Source organism: Podarcis bocagei (genome assembly GCF_964188305.1).
Source record: "Podarcis bocagei genome assembly, chromosome: 15".
Taxonomy (NCBI): domain Eukaryota; kingdom Metazoa; phylum Chordata; class Lepidosauria; order Squamata; family Lacertidae; genus Podarcis; species Podarcis bocagei.
Window position 1 is genome coordinate 2334842 of NC_138141.1, and position 17047 is coordinate 2351888.

General features: G+C 46.7%; 1 protein-coding gene across 10 annotated transcripts in view; it reads left to right on the top strand.

The window, feature by feature from the left end:
• Positions 1 to 17047, top strand: part of SORBS3 (sorbin and SH3 domain containing 3) — a 97577-nt gene that overhangs the window by 25743 nt on the left and 54787 nt on the right. The gene's annotated exons all lie outside the window — the stretch shown is intronic.

The following is a 17047-nucleotide window of genomic DNA, read 5'->3' on the forward strand; positions in this document are numbered from 1 at the left end:
TTCGACAGTGGAATTTGCTGCCAAGGAGTGTGGTGGAGTCTCCTTCTTTGGAGGTCTTTAAGCAGAGGCTTGACAACCATATGTCAGGAGTGCTCTGACGGTGTTTCCTGCTTGGCAGGGGGTTGGACTCGATGGCCCTTGTGGTCTCTTCCAACTCTATGATTCTATGATTCTATGATTCTATGATTCTATGATTCTAAGATCTGCAACAGGGACAAGAAGAGCCAAGAGCACTGGACAGAAGATCACCAGTTAGAGGACCAGAGCAAAGAGCTAGGAGATCACCAAATAAGGAAATATTGAACATATCAACCTTATCCTTTGGATTGGATCTCCCAGTGAGCGTGCCGCCGCCACCACCATCAGAAGAGCAAGCATTAGGTGCAGTTGGAGGAACATCAGCGTAACTACATGATGGGGTTGCAGGTTTTGAGTTGGAATGTTAATGGACTGAACTCCCCAGAAAAAGGCGGAGAGTCTTTCATTTATTGAAAAAAGAACATTTGGACTTGATTTGTTTACAAGAAACACATGTGATAAGGCTACATAGGAAGATATTGAGTAATAAAAGACTGGGCCAAGAATTTATCTCATCAGACAAAGTCAAAAAAGGGGAGTGGTCCTTTATGCAAAGGAGAGCCTATCACCGAAATTTATATTTAAAGATGACCAAGGGAGATTTATTGCAATTGAAATTCAATCACAAGGAGAAAAATTCCTGATTGTAGGTATCTATGCACCAAATGAAGGAAAATTGGAGTTTTTAAAGAAACTACATGAGATTCTGATGGACTATATGGACTATAATATGATCTTGATGGGAGATATGAATGGAGTGGTGTCTACAAATATGGACAAGGCACAGAGACAGGTAGTCACCAAAGACGGCAGACTACCAAAAACCTTTTTTGACATGACGGACAATATGGACTTAGCGGACATTTGGAGAATGAAGAATCCTCTGGGTAGAGAGGGAACTTTTTTCTCTGAGGCTAAAATGACATGGACAAGAATTGACCAAATCTGGGTAACTAGGGGAATGGCTCCGAAGATTAGCAATGTGGAGATTTGCCCTAAAACTTGCTCTGACCATAATGCTGTGAAGATGGAAATGAAATTGATGCCAATGGGTTCTTTTAGATGGAGGATGAACGATACTCTTTTCAGGAATGAAGAGGTGACCAAGAAGGCCCAAAAAACTCTAAGAGATTACTTTGAGATACAGTGGTGCCTCGCAAGACGAAAATAATCCGTTCCGCGAGTCTCTTCATCTTGCGGTTTTTTCGTCTTGCGAAGCAAGCCCATTAGCGGATTAGCGCTATTAGCGGCTTAGCGGATCAGCTGATAAGCGGCTTAGCGGATTAGGATCAGCTGATAAGCGGCTTAGCGCCTTGGGAAAAGGGGGGGGGAGGAAAAACCCCCGCAGGAACTCGCAAGAGATTTTCGTCTTGCGAAGCAAGCCCATAGGAAATTCGTTTTGCGAAGCACCTCCAAAACGGAAAACCCTTTCGTCTAGCGGGTTTTCCGTATTGCGAGGCATTCGTCTTGCTGGGCACCACTGTAAATATGAATACTACAGTGGAAAAAAGAGTAATTTGGGGCGCAAGCAAAGCGGTCATGAGAGGATTTCTAATACAACAGAATGTAATCAAGAAGAGAACTCAGAATGAAAAAAAGGATAAAATTCTGGAGAAAATAAAGGAAGAAGAAACTGAGAGCAAAACCAAAGTCACAGGAGATCCTGAAAGAGATAAAGTTATACCAAGTACAATATATGAAGCTGATGAATCAGGAAAGAGAATGGAAGATTAAACAGATGAGACAAAAGACATTTGAATCGGCAAATAAGTGTGGAAAATTGTTGGCCTGGCAAATGAAAAAAAGACAAAAACTTAATACTATTACGAATTTGGATGTGGAAGGAAAGAATATACAGAACCCATTGGAGATCAGGAAGTGTTTTCAGAGGTACTTCAAACAACTTTATACACAGGAGAAGCAGAAAGAAATGGACATTGATTGTTTTTTGAAAATAAATGGGCTACACAAAATCTCTCAGGAAAAACAGCTAATGTTGAACTACAAAATATCGGACCAGGAGGTGGAAGGGGCTATTCAGAATATGCAACTAGGTAAATCTCCAGGACCAGACGGTTTGACTTCAAGATACTACAGATCTTTGAAAGAATGCTTAATACAACCTTTGAAGGAAGTCTGCAATGAAATATTGGAAGGGAGAAAGGCACCAGAGTCATGGAAGGAAGCCTATATTACACTTATACCAAAAACAGAGACTGAAAAGACACAGCTTAAGAACTACCATCCTATATCGCCCTGTTAGCAGAAGAAATTCATAAAGACCAAGCGGGCTTTCTCCCGGGCAGACATTTGTCTGATAATACGAGGAATATAATTAATATTCTAGAAAAACTACAAGTGAATATCAATACTAAGGCAGTTTTGATATTTGTGGATGCGGAGAAAGCCTTTGACAACATTTCTTGGAGTTTTATAAAGAAGAATCTACAGGGGATGGGGGTAGGCCAAGGTTTTGAAAATGGTGGAATTTATTCTGAACAAAAGGCTAAATTAATTGTGAACAATGTAGTGACAGAAGAGTTTAAGATTGAGAAAGGGACACGACAAGGCTGCCCAATTTCTCCACTGCTTTTTATATCGGTCCTTGAGGTTTTGTTAAATATGATTAGAAAGGATCAAGAGGTTAAAGGTATACAAGTGGGAGCTAAACAGTACAAACTGAAAGCATTTGCTGATGACTTAGTATTGACTCTACAGGAGCCAGAATCTAGTACTAAAAGGGTACTGGAATTGATTCAAGAATTTGGACAGGTAGCAGGTTTTAAGTTGAACAAGATGAAAACTAAGGTTTTAGAGAAAAACTTAACTGTGAATGAGAGAGAGAAATTTCAGGAGACAGGACTAACGTTGGTTAAGAAAGTGAAATACTTAGATAATTATGAAAAATGTTGGACTGAAGTGAAAAAGGATCTAGAAATATGGACAAATTTGAAGTTATCATTGTTAGGCCTAATTGCTGCGATAAAAATGAACGTGCTGCCAAAGATGTTGTTTCTGTTTCAAACATTGCAAATCTTAGATAAGATGGATTGTTTCAAGAAGTGGCAGAAAGATATTTCCAGATTTGTTTGGCAGGGCAAGAAGTCTCGAATAAAATTTAAGATATTAACCGATGCTAAAGAAAGAGGTGGATTTGCCCTGCCAGACCTTAAACTTTATTATGAATCAGCTGCTTTTTGCTGGCTGAGAGAATGGCTGCTTCTTGAAAACACAGACGTGTTGGATTTAGAAGGTTTTAATAATGCATTTGGCTGGCATGCATATTTGTGGTATGATAAGGTAAAAGTACATAAAGCGTTTAAAAATCATATTGTTAGAAAAGCATTGTTTAACGTTTGGATAAGATATAAGGATCTGTTAGAAAAGAGAACTCCAAGATGGTTGTCACCAATGGAAGCGAAGGCACAGAAAAAACTCAATATGGAGGCCAAATGGCCGAAATATTGGGAAATTTTGGAGCATGAAGGTGATAGATAGAATAAAGTTGCAGAGCTTTGAAGAATTGAAAAACAAAGTGAGAGATTGGCTCCATTATTACCAAATAATGGAGGCTTACAATTTGGACAAAAAAGTTGGTTTCCAGGTGGAAAAATCAAAATTGGAAACAGAATTGTTGGATCTAAAAATTAAGAATTTGTCAAGAATGTATAACTTGCTGTTGAAATGGAACACTCAGGATGAAATGGTGAAATCAGCTATGATTAAATGGGTACAAGATGTTGGGCATAACATAATGATGGCTGACTGGGAACGGTTATGGACCACAGGTATGAAATTTACGGCATGCAATGCCTTAAGAGAAAATTTAATGAAAATGATTTATAGGTGGTACATGACACCAGTTAAGCTTCAAAAAATCTATCATTTGCCAATAATAAATGTTGGAAATGTAATGAGATTGAAGGTACATTCTTTCACCTTTGGTGGACGTGCCCAAGGATTAAGGCATTCTGGGAGATGATTTATAATGAAATGAAAAAGGTATTTAAATATACCTTCCTTAAGAAACCAGAGGCTTTTCTCCTGGGCATGGTTGGCCAATTGGTGTTAAAGAAGGACAGAACTTTTTTTATGTATGCAACAACAGCAGCAAGAATACTTATCACGAAGTATTGGAAGACACAAGATTTACCCACACAGGAAGAATGGCAGATGAAGTTGATGGACTACATGGAATTGGCGGAAATGACTGGCAGAATCCGAGACCAGGGAGAAGAATCAGTGGAAGAAGATTGGAAAAAGTTTAAAGACTACTTACAGAAATACTGTAAAATTAATGAATGTTAGAAAAATGTTGGAATGAAGTTATATGGCTTTAGTAGAAATGTTATAAGGAATTAGGTATAGATAGATTAATAGGGTATTAAAGGGAAAAATAAAGTTAGAATGTGTTAAGATAATTATAGGATAGAAAATAGAGGAAGATGGAGAGGAATTGCTGAAACAATTAATAGAAGTGGAAGACAAAAAGGGAGGTGTGAGGAGGTCGTGGAAACATGTGAATGAAAGATAAGATATTGAAATTGGATTGTGTTTTGAATGGTTTTTGTTTTGTTAATTGTTTGTGTTAGTGTTGTGTAGTGTTTTTTGTACGGTATTGTATTGTTGTATTGTTTTTCTTTGGTTTTTTGTAGTGTTGTGTTTAAATTGTTGAAAATTAATAAATATTATTAAAAACAAAAAAAGATCCTACAGAGCTGGCTCCTGCCATTGGCTCATGCAGCCCAGTGCTGACTGCAGTGACTGGCAGTGCCTCTCCAGGGCTCTGTGAGGGGACCTTTAAGCCCTGTGTGAGCATGTATTCTGCCACAGAGCTGTGGGTATGGATGCCCCGTCAACTTCCTTATCTCTTCCTGCCCAGGCTGCAGCCTCCTGGAGCTTGTTCTCTCTCACCCATAAACTTTTGCTCCTCCCCTCCCACCAAACCCCTTTTTATGCACCCCCACAGGAATGCAGCCATGCAGCCGAGCAAACTGTGGAGCATTGTCTGGGGCTGAATTATTAATGCAAAGCCATTTGCATTTCCACAGTCACCATGAAAGGACAGAGCCAACATGCACACACTCAGACCTTGTACTGGCAGAGAAAAGCGGCCAGGCAGCAACCTCTCTGTGGGCATCACACCAGCTGTGGAAATGAGACTTTGTTTCCCAAGCGCCCAGCAGATAAGCGTGTGGCTCAGTCTGTCCTGCTCCAGTTACTCCCTGGAACAGCTTCAGGAGTTACGAGCTCCCTTGCCAGACCTTTTCCATGCAAATGGCCATTCCTTCTGGCACATCTCTTCCTTCTCCAGCACAGAGCCTGCCCTTGCTGTGAGACTGCCTTTGGACAGGGGCCTGATCTGCACCTCCTCAGCCGGCCTGCTGCCCTCAGGTGCCGGGAGCTGTCCTGTCCAGAGTGTCAAAGAAAGATTCGGTGGCCAGTCTGGCCAGTTTCTGGCCGTGGGATAGAGGGAGGCAGCATCTTGGCTTTATAAAAAGCACCCTCCAAGTGTGCTCCTGATTCTCCCACTGCAGCTCAGCCTTGAAGCACCTTTGAGTTTGTTATGTACTGAGTTGAATAGGATCCAAACTGCAGCAGTCTGATTGGTCCTAGAACAATAGGATCCAAATTGCAGCAGTCTGGTTGGTCCTAGAACAATAGGATTCAGAATGCAGCAGTCTGAGTGGTCCAAGAACAATGCAGCAGTATGATTGGTTGGCAGGAACCACCCAATCATGCTCCAGATATAAGTGAATCCACAACCTGATTGGCTTACAGTAGAATTCCAGAATTAACCAATCATGTGCAGCCCATTGTGTAAATAATGTATATAAAGCAGATACTTTGAGGGGAGATTCATTCATTCCTCCTCACCACTATGAGCTGAATAAAGAGCATGAAATCACTTTGCGACTCTGAGTATATTTCACTGGCGACGAAGGTGGGATCCCGCTGAGCTGACTGCCACACACAGCACCGCAGCACCGCCACCTGCCGCACCGCTGCCTCGCATCGTGTATCCAGGCTTCAGCTCCGGGACACAAGGAACTCAGAATGGCAACCGACAGCAGCTTCTCGCCGTTCAACCCAGCATCTGGAGACTGGGAAGCGTACGCCTCCCGTTTCACCTTCCTCCTAGAAGCCAAAGGGGTCACCGATGAAGAAGACGCCAAGAAGAGGGCAACTGGTATACCTGGAAGTCCGTGAGCTCCGTAGAGTTGCCTTGGTGCGTTGGGCCCCGGGACCTGGGGCTCTTGGATTGGTCATCTGATGCCTGGCGTCGGGTGGGCCGAGCTTGACACACCCAGGCGATATGTCCCAATTTTCTGCACTGCCTGCACTCTGCGTTGCGGAAACGGCAGGTCCTCCTCTCGTGACTTTCCCCGCAGCTTGCGCAGTTTCCTCCTTCTCGTCGAGGCAGCTGTGGTATGTGGGCTGCTTGAGTGCGCTGCTGTACTCGGTGCACCTCCTCCCTGTCAGATCCTGAGTCGTCTTCAGCATCTGCGGAGAGGAGACATTTGAAATCGCCCGGGCTCTCCTTGCACCTGAAGACGTCGCTACTGTTCCATACAAAACAATAATGGAACAGCTGAAGGGGCACTTTTCGCCGCAGCCCTCAGTGGTGGCTCGTCGGAATGCCTTCTACGCAAAGCGGCAAGCCCCTGGGGAAACCATAACTGGGTTTGTGACCTCTCTCCGCCAAGCTGCCCGGTTCTGCAACTTCTCAGAGCTGGAGAACATGCTTCGTGACCGCCTCGTCGGTGGCCTGAAGGATGAGAAGCTGCAACGACGCCTCTACGCCAAGAAGGACCTAACGTTCCAGGTCGCTCTGGAGGAGGCCCTCGCAACGGAAGCTGCCGAGAGGTCGACGCAAGAGGCACGGCCGAGCCTGCCACCCCAACCGAGGGTCCACCATGAAGACCTCACCGACGACTCAGGATCTGACAGGGAGGAGGTGCACCGAGTACAGCAGCGCACTCAAGCAGCCCACATACCACAGCTGCCTCGACGAGAAGGAGGAAACTGCGCAAGCTGCGGGGAAAGTCACGAGAGGAGGACCTGCCGTTTCCGCAACGCAGAGTGCAGGCAGTGCAGAAAATTGGGACATATCGCCTGGGTGTGTCAAGCTCGGCCCACCCGACGCCAGGCATCAGATGACCAATCCAAGAGCCCCAGGTCCCGGGGCCCAACGCACCAAGGCAACTCTACGGAGCTCACGGACTTCCAGGTATACCAGTTGCCCCACCCCAACGTAGAGAAAATTTATGTAGAGGTACAGATAGAGGGGGCCCCATGCCGCATGGAGCTTGACACGGGTTCAACTCTATCCATAATCTCGGCAAGGACCTTAAGGAAACTGTGTCCTACTGGGGGTCCCAAACTCAGGCCGGCCCCATTCACCCTCCGGGACTTTCAGAAACGTAAGGTCCCCACAATGGGGGTGGGGACCTTCAGGGTGCAATACCGAGGGCGGACGCGGCAATTGGACTTGCTCGTGGTCAAGGGCCCCTACATTAGCTTACTGGGATTGGCATGGTTTGGACCACTGGGGCTAGCCATCACCGGGGTGAACCACACTACCTTACAAGTGGACGTGGACGCCATCTGCAAGGAATTTCCAGGGGTTTTCGATGGGAAATTGGGACAGTATACGGGCCCCCCCATTGCTCTACAGCTTGACCCCGCAGTACGACCGGTCAGGCTCAAGGCCCACCGGGTCCTGTTCGCCCTGAAACCCCGTATAGACGAGGAATTGGACCGGCTCGTGGAGCAAGGAGTGCTGGAGCCGGTGCCTAATGCCCCCTGGGAAACCCCAATCGTCACACCCGTCAAGCCTAATGGTTCGGTCCGCATCTGCGCAGACTACAAATGTACCATAAACAAGGCCCTCACGGCCCACGCATACCCAGTGCCAGTGGTCAGCCATGTCCTTGCCACCCTGGCTGGGTCGAAAATTTTTGGCAAGCTGGACTTGGCCCAAGCATATCAACAGCTGCCAGTAGATGAGGCCACAGCAGAGGCACAGACGATTGTGACGCACAGAGGAGCGTTCAGGGTAAAGCGGCTGCAATTCGGTGTCAGCGTGGCACCAGGCATATTCCAGAATCTAATGGACTCGCTCCTTAAAGGGATTCCTGGCGTCACCCCCTTCTTCGATGATGTGTTGATTGCCGGGCCCACACCAGAAGAGTTTGAGGACCGCCTCCGCACCGTTCTGCACCGTTTCCAGACGGCGGGTCTCAAGGTGAAGCGGGAAAAATGTCTACTAGGAGTGCCTCAGGTGGACTTTCTGGGATTTATGGTGGACGCAGAAGGGGTCCACCCGACTGGGGACAAGGTACGGGCCATCTGTGATGCCCCAGCGCCCAAGAGCAAGACTGAACTTCAGGCCTTCTTGGGACTATTGAACTTTTACCATTCCTTCCTTCCCCACAAGGCGGCGGTAGCAGAGCCCCTACACAGACTCCTGGACAAGCGGGCCCCTTGGGTGTGGGGCCAGCGCCAGGAGGCTGCATTCCAGGCAGTCAAGGACTTGCTTGTCTCAAACTCGGTCTTGGCACACTTCGACGAGAGGCTGCCGGTGGTGCTAGCATGTGACGCCTCGCCCTATGGCATTGGCGCTGTCCTGGGACACCAACTCCCGGATGGAAGAGAGGTACCAGTGGCATACTTTTCCCAGACACTCAACGCAACCGAGCGGAACTACTCGCAAATCGACAAGGAGGGTCTGGCAATCGTGAAGGGAGTAAAAAAATTCCATGATTTCTTGTACGGGCGGCCCTTCACCGTGGTGACTGACCACAAGCCGTTGCTTGGCTTGTTTGCCCCCGAAAAGCAGACCCCCCAAGTGCTGTCTCCTCGCGTCCTCAGGTGGTCAATTTTCCTTGCCAGCTACCAGTATGCACTGATTCACCGCCCAGGGAAGGCGATGGGCCATGCGGACGCCCTCAGCAGGCTACCACTACCGGAAACAGGCCCCGACCCAGCACCTGCACAAGAGGTTATGAGCCTGGAGCTGCTTCCCGACCGCCCCATTCAGGCACAAGAAGTTGCACACCATTCCAAGAAAGATAGGGTCATCTCCCGGGTCTTGGACTGGGTGTGGAGGGGATGGCCCAGCAGCAGCCCTGGGCCAGAATTCGCTGGCTACACAACCCGCAAACATGAACTGTCGGCCCACAAGGGGTGCCTGTTATGGGGAAGCAGGGTCGTTGTTCCCCAGCCCCTCCGCAAAAGGGTCCTCACAGCCCTACACGAGACACACCCAGGGGTAGTAAGAATGAAGGCCCTTGCCAGGAGTTATGTGTGGTGGCCAGGGATCGACGGAGAGATAGAGGCCTGGGTCAAACACTGCCAGGCCTGCCAAGAATCCCGCCCAGATCCCCCAAGGGCCCCAGTCCAGTCCTGGGAGTCCGCCCGAGCACCATGGTCACGCCTGCATGTGGACTTCGCTGGCCCCTTTCAGGGGAAAACATTCTTCATAGTGGTGGACTCCTACACCAAATGGCTGGAAGTCGCACTGGTACCGTCCACTTCCACGTCCGCAGCCATCCGGGTACTACGCAGGTTGTTTGCAACCCACGGGCTCCCTGACACTTTCGTCTCAGACAACGGGACTGCATTTACGTCAGGAGAATTCCAAACCTTCACAGCGCAGAACGCCATCCGCCACATCCGTTCGGCGCCATTCCACCCTGCCACCAATGGCCAAGCAGAACGCATGGTGCGGACCACCAAGGACACCCTTCGCCGCATGACACAAGGGGATTGGGAGTACCGCCTTGCCACATTCCTCCTAGCACAGCACAGCACCCCCAGCTCAACGACTGGCTGAACTACCGCTGAACTACCGCTGAACTACTAATGGGTCGGCGCCTTGCAATCAGACTGGACCGCCTTCACCCCGATAGAGCTCAGGATGAGGTAGTGGTGGGGGAAGGCAGGAACCCCCGGACCTTCAAGGCCCAGGACCCAGTGTACGCAAAGAATTTTGGGGCAGGCCCGGCATGGGTACCCGCCACAGTCACCAGGGTCACTGGCCCCGTGTCGTACGAGGTGCTAACAGATGGGGGGCAATGCTGGCGCCGCCACTGCGACCAGATACGGCGACGATTCCCAGGAGAAAACCAGGAGGAGGACAGGTCAGAGGAGTCCCAAGGGAACAGCGGGGCAGTGAGGCCCATAGAGCAGGAGGGGCCAGCAGGAGAGGCAGAATCAGTAAATACAGAGAGGACCCGTGAGGCCGAAAGGACACCGGAACCAGAACCACGACTGAGCGAGCTGGTTGCGCCAAACCAAACAGGCCCATCACAGCCAGCATCCTTGGAACACGAGCCAGAACCTGAACCCCAGACCAGGGAACACCACAGGCCGCAATGCACACGTAGGCCGCCGGCATACCTTGAGGACTATGAATGCGACCTCCCGGGCAGGACTGGAACTTAGAGGGGAGGGGTGTTATGTACTGAGTTGAATAGGATCCAAACTGAAGCAGTCTGATTGGTCCTAGAACAATAGGATCCAAATTGCAGCAGTCTGGTTGGTCCTAGAACAATAGGATTCAGAATGCAGCAGTCTGAGTGGTCCAAGAACAATGCAGCAGTATGATTGGTTGGCAGGAACCACCCAATCATGCTCCAGATATAAGTGAATCCACAACCTGATTGGCTTACAGTAGAATTCCAGAATTAACCAATCATGTGCAGCCCATTGTGTAAATAATGTATATAAAGCAGATACTTTGAGGGGAGATTCATTCATTCCTCTTCACCACTATGAGCTGAATAAAGAGCATGAAATCACTTTGCGACTCTGAGTATATTTCAGAGTTCAAACCAGTTCTTTCTCTGCAGTCAGGGCTTGAATTAAAAAATACTGTTGACCAGGAAGATATCCTGGATGATAGTATCAAAAGCCGAGGGGAGGTCAAGGAGAACCAGCCATGTCAGACTTCCCTCTCCTGATTGACGCTGTTTTGGTGCTAAAACTGGGCCTGGAACGGGATTGAAATGAGTCAAGAAAATCAGCTTCCTCCAAGCATTATTGAAATTGTGGGACTACCACCCTTTCAAGCATCTTGTCGCAGAAGGGGATATTTAAAAACAAAACAAAAAAACAAAACAGCATTTCTAGTTTGCTCTTTGTTGAATATTTTCAATCCCAGAGCAGAGAACAAAATAAATAAAAATAATCATAGAGCTGGAAGGGACCCCAGGGGTTCTCTGGCTCACCCACTGCAATGTGCAAAAATGGCAATATCATATAAACAGATCCGATAACAACAAATTAACATGAATAGTAATTATTATGATAATCAGCTGGAATGGGAACCGTGCAGGGGCAGGAGGTTCCTGACTGAGCTGCTCTTTCAGCAGACTGGGTGGGACGAGGCAGCTTCTTCATTGCGCCACAGAGGCAGGTGGGAATGGTTGAAAGAGAGGGATCCGGATGGAGGCAGCACTGTCTACTTTGTGTTGCTGCTTCCATCCCTGGCATCTCCACTTAAAAGGTCAGGTGCTGGGGAAGACTGTTCTGTCTGAAAATCCCAGAGTGTCACAGCCAGTCCTAGGCAATTCTGGTCTAGATAGTCTGGTCTAGATAGTAAGGCAGCTTCCTATATAGATGGAGAAAGTTGGCATCCACTTCTCTCTGACTAGCATCCTATTGGGTCAGAGCTGCAGCTGTTTCAGACTGGTTCCCCAAAGAATCCTAGGAAATGCAGCCGGCCACTCACAGAGTTACAGTTCTGAGCCCCCTTAACCCCATCCAGGATGCTTTGGGGGAAGCCATAGCAGTTAAATGTATGGTGTGGATGTGAGCAATATCAACACGGTGTCACTTCAGAAGGTGGGGCAGATTTGTTGCAGCAGGGTTTAGCAGCCTGGTCTTGTACATCCAAGAAGAAATATATTTTAGGAATTTTGTTGTGTTTAAATTGTTAGTTTCTGCTTTACTTCACTGTGCAGCGAAAGGGCTTGTCACGAGACAGGTGTTTACATTCCACAGTCTGTACTGTTGGAGTTTCTCACGGGAAAGGGAGGCTGGATGTGACGTACACTGGTTTCCTGTTTTTCACTGTGTGATTCTCTCCGAGCTGTTGAGGAGAGAGGATGCATTTTCTGCTCCTGCAGAGGCAAGATGTTTTTCTGTAATATACCAGCTTTGAACTGTAAATAAAAGCAATATAGAGTATGCAGCACGTACTCCTCATCCTTCCGCTGGCCAAGGGACTCTGCTTTAAACTAACACGTGGTTATGGGCTCCAGAAGTCGAATCGGAGTGCCGGCAAAGGATCGGAATGCAGAGGGACAGATCAGATCGGAACGGCATCTGCTCTGCGCGTAAAAGTGATTGATGAGGTATGTGCTACTGCTCCGGGCAGCCTGCCAGCTTCTAGTTAATTGCTTTATGGCTGGGCTTTGAACTTTTAAAGCCGTTTTTGCCGGGAACAGGCAAAAGGCTCCCAGGCTCAAGTTACTATGCTGGGGAAATCGAAAGTAACTTTTAAGTGCGCTTTTGGAATGAGGCAGCTGCAGCAGTGACGCAGCAAGATTTAAAGCAGCATATATGACGCTGAAGGCTAATGCCAGAGTCATGATGGCCCTTCAGGATGCTTGTGGGATTTCTAAGCTCAACAAGAAAAATTATGCCAACTGGATTCTGAATGCAGAGGCAATTCTGCGGAAAGAGGGTTTGTTTGAGGTGATTACTGAAACCCCCCCAGTTCCAGTTACAGATGCATGGGAAGCTAAGGATTCGAAAGCCAGGGGAACGCTTACATTGATAGTATCCCCAGAAGAGCTCTGTCTATTGCGTGATAAGACCTCAGCCAGAGAAATTTGGGACGCTTTGAGAGAGGCTCACTTAAGGACAGAAGCTGGATCTACTATGTTTTACTTTAACAAGCTGCATAATATGGCTCTTGCTGAAGGTGCAGATGTGCGTTTACATCTGATAGAGATGCAAAATCTGAGACATGAGCTGCAACAGAGAGGACTCAACTTTCCAGAGGCTGTGTATTCTTTCATGATACTACAATCTTTGGGTTCAGGTTGGGAGTCTGTTGCAACCCAGATTGCTGTGCAGCCAACCGCTCAGCTGACAGTGGACTATGTAACTGCCGTGATATTGAATGAAGCAGATCGCCGGGGTGCTAGCTGCATGGGCAAGGGGGAGTCTTCACAGACGTCATCCCTTAGTGCAGTGGAACCACCAGATGGCGCCAAAGCTTTGAAGGCAGTGAAATGCTACTCTTGTGGACGTCTAGGCCATATGAAGAGGGAATGCAGATATCCCAGGGCCAAGACAGAGCAGCGCAGCGAAAGCTCATCGCGTGGAAAAGGCCGAGGCAAAGGCAAAGGTCCGGTGTCTAGGACAACGCAGCACAAGGCTATGGTTTCACGCTTCACTCCAAAGGTTGCAGAGGTCCAGAAGACGTCTAGATCTTTCTTCGTTGTTGATTCAGCGGCAACTCACCACATGTGCAACGATAAGAGACTGTTTGTGTCTTTTACGCCGCAGGAAGGTGCGATTCACCAGGCGGATGACCACACTATTCCCAGTAAAGGCTACGGAACTGTTGTTCTTCACAGTTTGGACTTATCGATACAGAATGTGCTTTACGTGCCAGACGCCAAACATAATCTTCTCAGCGTTGGACAGCTGAATGAGCGGAACATTGACGTGTCCTTCAAGAACAAGAAGTGCATCATCACAAAGAAAAATGATTATGTATTGCATGCTGAATATGTTGATCGTTTGTTTGTTTTGTATTATGATGATGTTGAAAAGGATGACACTTGTTGCATTGCAGGTTCTAACAAAAGTTTGCATGCAGGATGTATTCATGATTTTCATAGAAAATTTGGTCATTTGCATTTTGAGGCAGTATCTAAAATGCCTGCCTTGGTTGAAGGTATGACTATTAAACCCTGCAGGTACCACATGAAGTGCAAAGCATGCGCAGCAAACAAGGTGAAAATGGCTGCGAAAGGTAAGGTGTCTAGTAGGCAAGCTACAGAACCATACCAGATTGTTCATGCTGATTTGGTTGGACCACTATCGCCCTTTTTGGGTGGAAATAGGTACTTCATGGTTCTCATTGATGCATTTTCTAGATATATTTTTGTGTACAATCTCAAGCAGAAATCAGAGGCTTTTCCTAGGTTCAAGGAATTCTGTGCTTGGTTGGAAAATGTGCATGGTAAGAAGATAAAGACTCTTTTCAGTGATCGCGGGGGAGAATTCACTTCTCAGCAGTTTGAAGCTTTTCTGACTGAGAAAGGAATTCAACACGATTTGTCTAGTCCTCGCTCGCCATGGCAGAATGGACTTGCGGAACGGGCAAATCAGACATTGCTTCAAGGGTTAAAAACCTTGCTGCATGATGCCAATCTTTCAGAGAGTTATTGGGCCGAAGCTCTCTCTTGTTTTGTTTACAGTTACAATCGCAGATTATCTTCAGCGATTGGTTGTACCCCCTATGAGAAGATGTTTGGCAAGAAGCCATACATCAAACACATGAAGATTTTTGGTTCGGACATGTGGGTTCACTCACCACAAAACTCCAAATTAGACAAGCGTGGATTGCATGGTATCTTTCTAGGTTATCAGAAAGGGTCTTACAGAATCATGATGACTGACTCTAAGACAATTAAGCTCACGAGAAGTGTTGAGTACAATGCAAAGTGGGGGGAGAATGTGGGAATTTTCCAATGTTATCCTGATGACGGTGATGAGACTGAGGATAGTCAAAAGCAACCACAACAACCCACTGATGAAGGTTCTGAGTCTGAAACTGAATCGGGTGATTCAGAGGATTTCAAGAGTGCGAAAGCCTCTATGCGACCCTCTGAAAGCTCTGATCAAGAATTGGAGGAACCATTGTTCACAATAGGTCGTTTTTCTCCAAAGAAGGAAGAGGAGAGTGTTGAAGACTTAAGGCTAATTCGTAGGTCACAGAGAGCCACAAAAGGCAAACCTCCAAAGAGATTTGCTGATGAGTTTGCTACGATAGCAGTAACAGCTGTCAAAAGCTCCAAGAAGGTATTTGAACCTTCAAGTTTCCAAGAAATCCAGGGTTTGGATTCAAAGGAAGCTGAGCCATGGTTAAATGCCATGAAGGCTGAGCTTGATTCCTTAGAAAGGAACAAAACATGGGAACTAGTTCCAGTAGTTCCAGGAATGAAACTGCTTGGAAGCAAATGGGTCTTCAAAGCGAAGACAGATCAAAATGGCAAGATAGTCAGACACAAAGCCAGATTGGTAGCCAGAGGTTTTGCACAGGTACCAGGTGAAGACTATCACGAGACCTACTCACCCACAGTGAGATATGAAAGCATTAGGCTTATGCTCAAGCTAGCTGCAGAGGAAAATCTACACATTAGTCACCATGATACTAATACAGCTTTTCTGTACGGATCTCTGGATGAATCACTTTATATGCTTCCACCTGATGGCGTACAGGTAAAACAGGGATTTGTTTGTGCTCTGAAGAAATCCCTTTATGGTCTCAAACAAAGTGCACGGTGTTGGCACACAAAACTCACTGAAGTATTGTTTTCTCTAGGTTTTCAGCAAGGGAAAGCTGATCCATGTGTATTTGTCAAAGAGGAGGGGCAAAAGAAACTGTACTGTTTGTTTTATGTTGATGATTTATTATTCTTTTGGAAAGATGTCGCAATGTACAATAACGCCCTAGCTCAACTGAAAGAGCACTTTGACATGAAAGATCTTGGTGAGGTAAACAACTACCTATCTCTGGAAATAGAGAAAGATCAAGATGGTAACATTCTAGTACACCAGTCACGGAAAATTGCTGAAGTGTTAAGCAAACTAAACCTGATGGATGCTAACCCTGTAGACACACCGATGACAACAGGTTATCAGGTAGATGACACTGAAGAAGCATTTTCTGACACTACACTGTACAGAAGTGTGCTAGGCAAGCTAAACTTCATTGCCAGATGTTCAAGACCAGACATTGCTGTTAGCTGTAATTTGCTAAGCAGACAAGTCAACAATCCTAGTGTCAAGGATTGGAAAGCTCTGAAACGCATAGCGCGATATTTGAAAGGCACTATGCATTACAGACTGAGACTTAACAATCAGAAGTCTGGTGGTCTTGAGATATTTGCAGATGCAAGTTTTGGAAGTGACACTACAGACAGGAAAAGTACGTCTGGAGTTTGCTACATGTACAATCAGGGTCTGTTTGATTGGTCATACAAGAAGCAAACAACAGTTAGCTTAAGTACTTGTGAAGCTGAACTGAATGCACTGTCTTATTCACTTAAGGATTGTGAATGGTTAGTACAATTGTGCAAAGATATGAAAATTCCTGTCAAATGTCCAATCCAGGTTTACCAGGACAACAAAGCATGTTTAGCTTTGCTGAAGTCTGAAGGTTGTAAGCAAAGCACGAAGCACTTGCAATTAAAGTTGCAGCATGCTAGGGATTGTATTCAGAAGGGACTCGTAACGGTGTCCTATATGCCAGGTAATGAAATTCCTGCTGATGTATTGTCCAAGATTATATCAAGGGATCAACACTGTACCTATGTACAGAAGTTGGGTTTGTACTGATATTGTACGAACACGCTGCCCAGTGATGTTCACAGAAAGGGGGAGGATGTTAGTTTCTGCTTTACTTCACTGTGCAGCGAAAGGGCTTGTCACGAGACAGGTGTTTACATTCCACAGTCTGTACTGTTGGAGTTTCTCACGGGAAAGGGAGGCTGGATGTGACGTACACTGGTTTCCTGTTTTTCACTGTGTGATTCTCTCCGAGCTGTTGAGGAGAGAGGATGCATTTTCTGCTCCTGCAGAGGCAAGATGTTTTTCTGTAATATACCAGCTTTGAACTGTAAATAAAAGCAATATAGAGTATGCAGCACGTACTCCTCATCCTTCCGCTGGCCAAGGGACTCTGCTTTAAACTAACATAAATATTATTATTTTAATCATT